The sequence below is a fragment of the Hypomesus nipponensis genome, chromosome 20 (genome assembly GCF_054491055.1).
Source record: "Hypomesus nipponensis isolate SF chromosome 20, ASM5449105v1, whole genome shotgun sequence".
Classification (NCBI taxonomy): domain Eukaryota; kingdom Metazoa; phylum Chordata; class Actinopteri; order Osmeriformes; family Osmeridae; genus Hypomesus; species Hypomesus nipponensis.
Window position 1 is genome coordinate 995,001 of NC_140380.1, and position 5,000 is coordinate 1,000,000.

General features: G+C 47.1%; 17 non-coding genes across 17 annotated transcripts in view; all 17 read left to right on the forward strand.

The window, feature by feature from the left end:
* LOC146241405 (5S ribosomal RNA) overlaps positions 1-75 on the forward strand; it is a 119-nt gene extending 44 nt beyond the window's left edge. Inside the window, exon 1 of the ribosomal RNA XR_014736670.1 lies at positions 1-75. This exon is cut by the window's left edge and continues 44 nt beyond it. This is a non-coding gene — a ribosomal RNA (5S ribosomal RNA).
* A 176-nt stretch (positions 76-251) lies between these two features.
* LOC146241406 (5S ribosomal RNA) lies at positions 252-370 on the forward strand. Its single transcript, XR_014738733.1, has one exon. It is a non-coding gene; the product is annotated as a 5S ribosomal RNA (ribosomal RNA).
* Positions 371-562: 192 nt separating this feature from the next.
* Positions 563-681, forward strand: LOC146241407 (5S ribosomal RNA). The gene has a single exon (XR_014740433.1). It is a non-coding gene; the product is annotated as a 5S ribosomal RNA (ribosomal RNA).
* Positions 682-853: 172 nt separating this feature from the next.
* LOC146241408 (5S ribosomal RNA) lies at positions 854-972 on the forward strand. Its single transcript, XR_014736672.1, has one exon. It is a non-coding gene; the product is annotated as a 5S ribosomal RNA (ribosomal RNA).
* Positions 973-1,150: 178 nt separating this feature from the next.
* Positions 1,151-1,269, forward strand: LOC146241409 (5S ribosomal RNA). Its single transcript, XR_014739106.1, has one exon. It is a non-coding gene; the product is annotated as a 5S ribosomal RNA (ribosomal RNA).
* Positions 1,270-1,453: 184 nt separating this feature from the next.
* LOC146241410 (5S ribosomal RNA) lies at positions 1,454-1,572 on the forward strand. Its single transcript, XR_014736673.1, has one exon. It is a non-coding gene; the product is annotated as a 5S ribosomal RNA (ribosomal RNA).
* Positions 1,573-1,752: 180 nt separating this feature from the next.
* LOC146241411 (5S ribosomal RNA) lies at positions 1,753-1,871 on the forward strand. Its single transcript, XR_014736674.1, has one exon. It is a non-coding gene; the product is annotated as a 5S ribosomal RNA (ribosomal RNA).
* A 174-nt stretch (positions 1,872-2,045) lies between these two features.
* On the forward strand, positions 2,046-2,164 carry LOC146241412 (5S ribosomal RNA). The gene has a single exon (XR_014739107.1). It is a non-coding gene; the product is annotated as a 5S ribosomal RNA (ribosomal RNA).
* A 174-nt stretch (positions 2,165-2,338) lies between these two features.
* LOC146241413 (5S ribosomal RNA) lies at positions 2,339-2,457 on the forward strand. Its single transcript, XR_014739108.1, has one exon. It is a non-coding gene; the product is annotated as a 5S ribosomal RNA (ribosomal RNA).
* Positions 2,458-2,635: 178 nt separating this feature from the next.
* LOC146241414 (5S ribosomal RNA) lies at positions 2,636-2,754 on the forward strand. The gene has a single exon (XR_014738683.1). It is a non-coding gene; the product is annotated as a 5S ribosomal RNA (ribosomal RNA).
* A 194-nt stretch (positions 2,755-2,948) lies between these two features.
* LOC146241415 (5S ribosomal RNA) lies at positions 2,949-3,067 on the forward strand. The gene has a single exon (XR_014736675.1). It is a non-coding gene; the product is annotated as a 5S ribosomal RNA (ribosomal RNA).
* Positions 3,068-3,245: 178 nt separating this feature from the next.
* LOC146241416 (5S ribosomal RNA) lies at positions 3,246-3,364 on the forward strand. The gene has a single exon (XR_014736676.1). It is a non-coding gene; the product is annotated as a 5S ribosomal RNA (ribosomal RNA).
* A 188-nt stretch (positions 3,365-3,552) lies between these two features.
* LOC146241417 (5S ribosomal RNA) lies at positions 3,553-3,671 on the forward strand. Its single transcript, XR_014736678.1, has one exon. It is a non-coding gene; the product is annotated as a 5S ribosomal RNA (ribosomal RNA).
* Positions 3,672-3,841: 170 nt separating this feature from the next.
* Positions 3,842-3,960, forward strand: LOC146241418 (5S ribosomal RNA). The gene has a single exon (XR_014736954.1). It is a non-coding gene; the product is annotated as a 5S ribosomal RNA (ribosomal RNA).
* A 232-nt stretch (positions 3,961-4,192) lies between these two features.
* On the forward strand, positions 4,193-4,311 carry LOC146241419 (5S ribosomal RNA). Its single transcript, XR_014736679.1, has one exon. It is a non-coding gene; the product is annotated as a 5S ribosomal RNA (ribosomal RNA).
* Positions 4,312-4,485: 174 nt separating this feature from the next.
* On the forward strand, positions 4,486-4,604 carry LOC146241420 (5S ribosomal RNA). Its single transcript, XR_014739109.1, has one exon. It is a non-coding gene; the product is annotated as a 5S ribosomal RNA (ribosomal RNA).
* A 182-nt stretch (positions 4,605-4,786) lies between these two features.
* On the forward strand, positions 4,787-4,905 carry LOC146241421 (5S ribosomal RNA). Its single transcript, XR_014739657.1, has one exon. It is a non-coding gene; the product is annotated as a 5S ribosomal RNA (ribosomal RNA).
* The last annotated feature ends 95 nt before the right edge of the window (positions 4,906-5,000 follow it).

Below are 5,000 nucleotides of genomic sequence, written 5' to 3' on the forward strand. Positions count from 1 at the left end.
TCGGAAGCTAAGCAGGGTCGGGCCTGGTTAGTACTTGGATGGGAGACCGCCTGGGAATACCAGGTGCTGTATGCTCTTTTGCTCATTCACTTAGAAACTGACATCTTGCAATATGCACAAGTAGTCCTTCATGAAAGGGGCTGGAAGCTGTTTTCATTTTGACACGAGAGAGAGAGAGAGAGAGAGACTACCTTGCATTGTCAATTGCTAAATCTGTATATGGATAAGTAGCCTATGGTTGTCAACTTATTTCGTACGGCCATACCAGCCTGGCAACACCCGATCTCGTCTGATCTCGGAAGCTAAGCAGGGTCGGGCCTGGTTAGTACTTGGATGGGAGATCGCCTGGGAATACCAGGTGCTGTATGCTCTTTTGCTCATTCACTTAGAAACTGACATCTTGCAATATGCACAAGTAGTCCTTCATGAAAGGGGCTGGAAGCTGTTTTCATTTTGACACGAGAGAGAGAGAGAGAGAGAGAGAGAGAGAGAGAGAGACTACCTTGCATTGTCAATTGCTAAATCTGTATATGGATAAGTAGCCTATGGTTGTCAACTTATTTCGTACGGCCATACCAGCCTGGCAACGCCCGATCTCGTCTGATCTCGGAAGCTAAGCAGGGTCGGGCCTGGTTAGTACTTGGATGGGAGACCGCCTGGGAATAGCAGGTGCTGTATGCTCTTTTGCTCATTCACTTAGAAACTGAAATCTTGCAATATGCACAAGTAGTCCTTCATGAAAGGGGCTGGAAGCTGTTTTCATTTTGACACGAGAGAGAGAGAGAGAGACCACCTTGCATTGTCAATTGCTAAATCTGTATATGGATAAGTAGCCTATGGTTGTCAACTTATTTCGTACGGCCATACCAGCCTGGCAACGCCCGATCTCGTCTGATCTCGGAAGCTAAGCAGGGTCGGGCCTGGTTAGTACTTGGATGGGAGACCGCCTGGGAATACCAGGTGCTGTATGCTCTTTTGCTCATTCACTTAGAAACTGACATCTTGCAATATGCACAAGTAGTCCTTCATGAAAGGGGCTGGAAGCTGTTTTCATTTTGACACGAGAGAGAGAGAGAGAGAGAGAGACTACCTTGCATTGTCAATTGCTAAATCTGTATATGGATAAGTAGCCTATGGTTGTCAACTTATTTCGTACGGCCATACCAGCCTGGCAACGCCCGATCACGTCTGATCTCGGAAGCTAAGCAGGGTCGGGCCTGGTTAGTACTTGGATGGGAGACCGCCTGGGAATACCAGGTGCTGTATGCTCTTTTGCTCATTCACTTAGAAACTGACATCTTGCAATATGCACAAGTAGTCCTTCATGAAAGGGGCTGGAAACTGTTTTCATTTTGACACGAGAGAGAGAGAGAGAGAGAGAGAGAGAGACCACCTTGCATTGTCAATTGCTAAATCTGTATATGGATAAGTAGCCTATGGTTGTCAACTTATTTCGTACGGCCATACCAGCCTGGCAACGCCCGATCTCGTCTGATCTCGGAAGCTAAGCAGGGTCGGGCCTGGTTAGTACTTGGATGGGAGACCGCCTGGGAATACCAGGTGCTGTATGCTCTTTTGCTCATTCACTTAGAAACTGAAATCTTGCAATATGCACAAGTAGTCCTTCATGAAAGGGGCTGGAAGCTGTTTTCATTTTGACACGAGAGAGAGAGAGAGAGAGAGAGAGACCACCTTGCATTGTCAATTGCTAAATCTGTATATGGATAAGTAGCCTATGGTTGTCAACTTATTTCGTACGGCCATACCAGCCTGGCAACGCCCGATCTCGTCTGATCTCGGAAGCTAAGCAGGGTCGGGCCTGGTTAGTACTTGGATGGGAGACCGCCTGGGAATACCAGGTGCTGTATGCTCTTTTGCTCATTCACTTAGAAACTGACATCTTGCAATATGCACAAGTAGTCCTTCATGAAAGGGGCTGGAAGCTGTTTTCATTTTGACACGAGAGATAGAGAGAGAGAGACCACCTTGCATTGTCAATTGCTAAATCTGTATATGGATAAGTAGCCTATGGTTGTCAACTTATTTCGTACGGCCATACCAGCCTGGCAACGCCCGATCACGTCTGATCTCGGAAGCTAAGCAGGGTCGGGCCTGGTTAGTACTTGGATGGGAGACCGCCTGGGAATACCAGGTGCTGTATGCTCTTTTGCTCATTCACTTAGAAACTGACATCTTGCAATATGCACAAGTAGTCCTTCATGAAAGGGGCTGGAAGCTGTTTTCATTTTGACACGAGAGAGAGAGAGAGAGAGACCACCTTGCATTGTCAATTGCTAAATCTGTATATGGATAAGTAGCCTATGGTTGTCAACTTATTTCGTACGGCCATACCAGCCTGGCAACGCCCGATCACGTCTGATCTCGGAAGCTAAGCAGGGTCGGGCCTGGTTAGTACTTGGATGGGAGACCGCCTGGGAATACCAGGTGCTGTATGCTCTTTTGCTCATTCACTTAGAAACTGACATCTTGCAATATGCACAAGTAGTCCTTCATGAAAGGGGCTGGAAGCTGTTTTCATTTTGACACGAGAGAGAGAGAGAGAGAGAGAGACTACCTTGCATTGTCAATTGCTAAATCTGTATATGGATAAGTAGCCTATGGTTGTCAACTTATTTTGTACGGCCATACCAGCCTGGCAACGCCCGATCTCGTCTGATCTCGGAAGCTAAGCAGGGTCGGGCCTGGTTAGTACTTGGATGGGAGACCGCCTGGGAATACCAGGTGCTGTATACTCTTTTGCTCATTCACTTAGAAACTGACATCTTGCAATATGCACAAGTAGTCCTTCATGAAAGGGGCTGGAAGCTGTTTTCATTTTGACACGAGAGAGAGAGAGAGAGAGAGAGAGAGAGAGAGAGAGAGACTACCTTGCATTGTCAATTGCTAAATCTGTATATGGATAAGTAGCCTATGGTTGTCAACTTATTTCGTACGGCCATACCAGCCTGGCAACGCCCGATCTCGTCTGATCTCGGAAGCTAAGCAGGGTCGGGCCTGGTTAGTACTTGGATGGGAGACCGCCTGGGAATACCAGGTGCTGTATGCTCTTTTGCTCATTCACTTAGAAACTGAAATCTTGCAATATGCACAAGTAGTCCTTCATGAAAGGGGCTGGAAGCTGTTTTTGTTTTGACACGAGAGAGAGAGAGAGAGAGAGAGACCACCTTGCATTGTCAATTGCTAAATCTGTATATGGATAAGTAGCCTATGGTTGTCAACTTATTTCGTACGGCCATACCAGCCTGGCAACGCCCGATCTCGTCTGATCTCGGAAGCTAAGCAGGGTCGGGCCTGGTTAGTACTTGGATGGGAGACCGCCTGGGAATACCAGGTGCTGTATGCTCTTTTGCTCATTCACTTAGAAACTGACATCTTGCAATATGCACAAGTAGTCCTTCATGAAAGGGGCTGGAAACTGTTTTCATTTTGACACGAGAGAGAGAGAGAGAGAGAGAGAGAGAGAGAGACCACCTTGCATTGTCAATTGCTAAATCTGTATATGGATAAGTAGCCTATGGTTGTCAACTTATTTCGTACGGCCATACCAGCCTGGCAACGCCCGATCTCGTCTGATCTCGGAAGCTAAGCAGGGTCGGGCCTGGTTAGTACTTGGATGGGAGACCGCCTGGGAATACCAGGTGCTGTATGCTCATTCACTTAGAAACTGAAATCTTGCAATATGCACAAGTAGTCCTTCATGAAAGGGGCTGGAAGCTGTTTTCATTTTGACACGAGAGGGAGAGAGAGAGAGAGAGACCACCTTGCATTGTCAATTGCTAAATCTGTATATGGATAAGTAGCCTATGGTTGTCAACTTATTTCGTACGGCCATACCAGCCTGGCAACGCCCGATCTCGTCTGATCTCGGAAGCTAAGCAGGGTTGGGCCTGGTTAGTACTTGGATGGGAGACCGCCTGGGAATACCAGGTGCTGTATGCTCTTTTGCTCATTCACTTAGAAACTGAAATCTTGCAATATGCACAAAGAGTCCTTCATGAAAGGGGCTGGAAGCTGTTTTCATTTTGACACGAGAGAGAGAGAGAGAGAGAGAGAGAGAGAGAGAGAGAGAGAGAGAGAGAGAGAGAGAGAGAGAGAGAGAGAGAGAGACTACCTTGCATTGTCAATTGCTAAATCTGTATATGGATAAGTAGCCTATGGTTGTCAACTTATTTCGTACGGCCATACCAGCCTGGCAACGCCCGATCTCGTCTGATCTCGGAAGCTAAGCAGGGTCGGGCCTGGTTAGTACTTGGATGGGAGACCGCCTGGGAATACCAGGTGCTGTATGCTCTTTTGCTCATTCACTTAGAAACTGAAATCTTGCAATATGCACAAGTAGTCCTTCATGAAAGGGGCTGGAAGCTGTTTTCATTTTGACACGAGAGAGAGAGAGAGAGAGACCACCTTGCATTGTCAATTGCTAAATCTGTATATGGATAAGTAGCCTATGGTTGTCAACTTATTTCGTACGGCCATACCAGCCTGGCAACGCCCGATCACGTCTGATCTCGGAAGCTAAGCAGGGTCGGGCCTGGTTAGTACTTGGATGGGAGACCGCCTGGGAATACCAGGTGCTGTATGCTCTTTTGCTCATTCACTTAGAAACTGACATCTTGCAATATGCACAAGTAGTCCTTCATGAAAGGGGCTGGAAGCTGTTTTCATTTTGACACGAGAGAGAGAGAGAGAGAGAGAGAGAGACTACCTTGCATTGTCAATTGCTAAATCTGTATATGGATAAGTAGCCTATGGTTGTCAACTTATTTTGTACGGCCATACCAGCCTGGCAACGCCCGATCTCGTCTGATCTCGGAAGCTAAGCAGGGTCGGGCCTGGTTAGTACTTGGATGGGAGACCGCCTGGGAATACCAGGTGCTGTATGCTCTTTTGCTCATTCACTTAGAAACTGACATCTTGCAATATGCACAAGTAGTCCTTCATGAAAGGGGCTGGAAGCTGTTTTCATTTTGACACGAGAG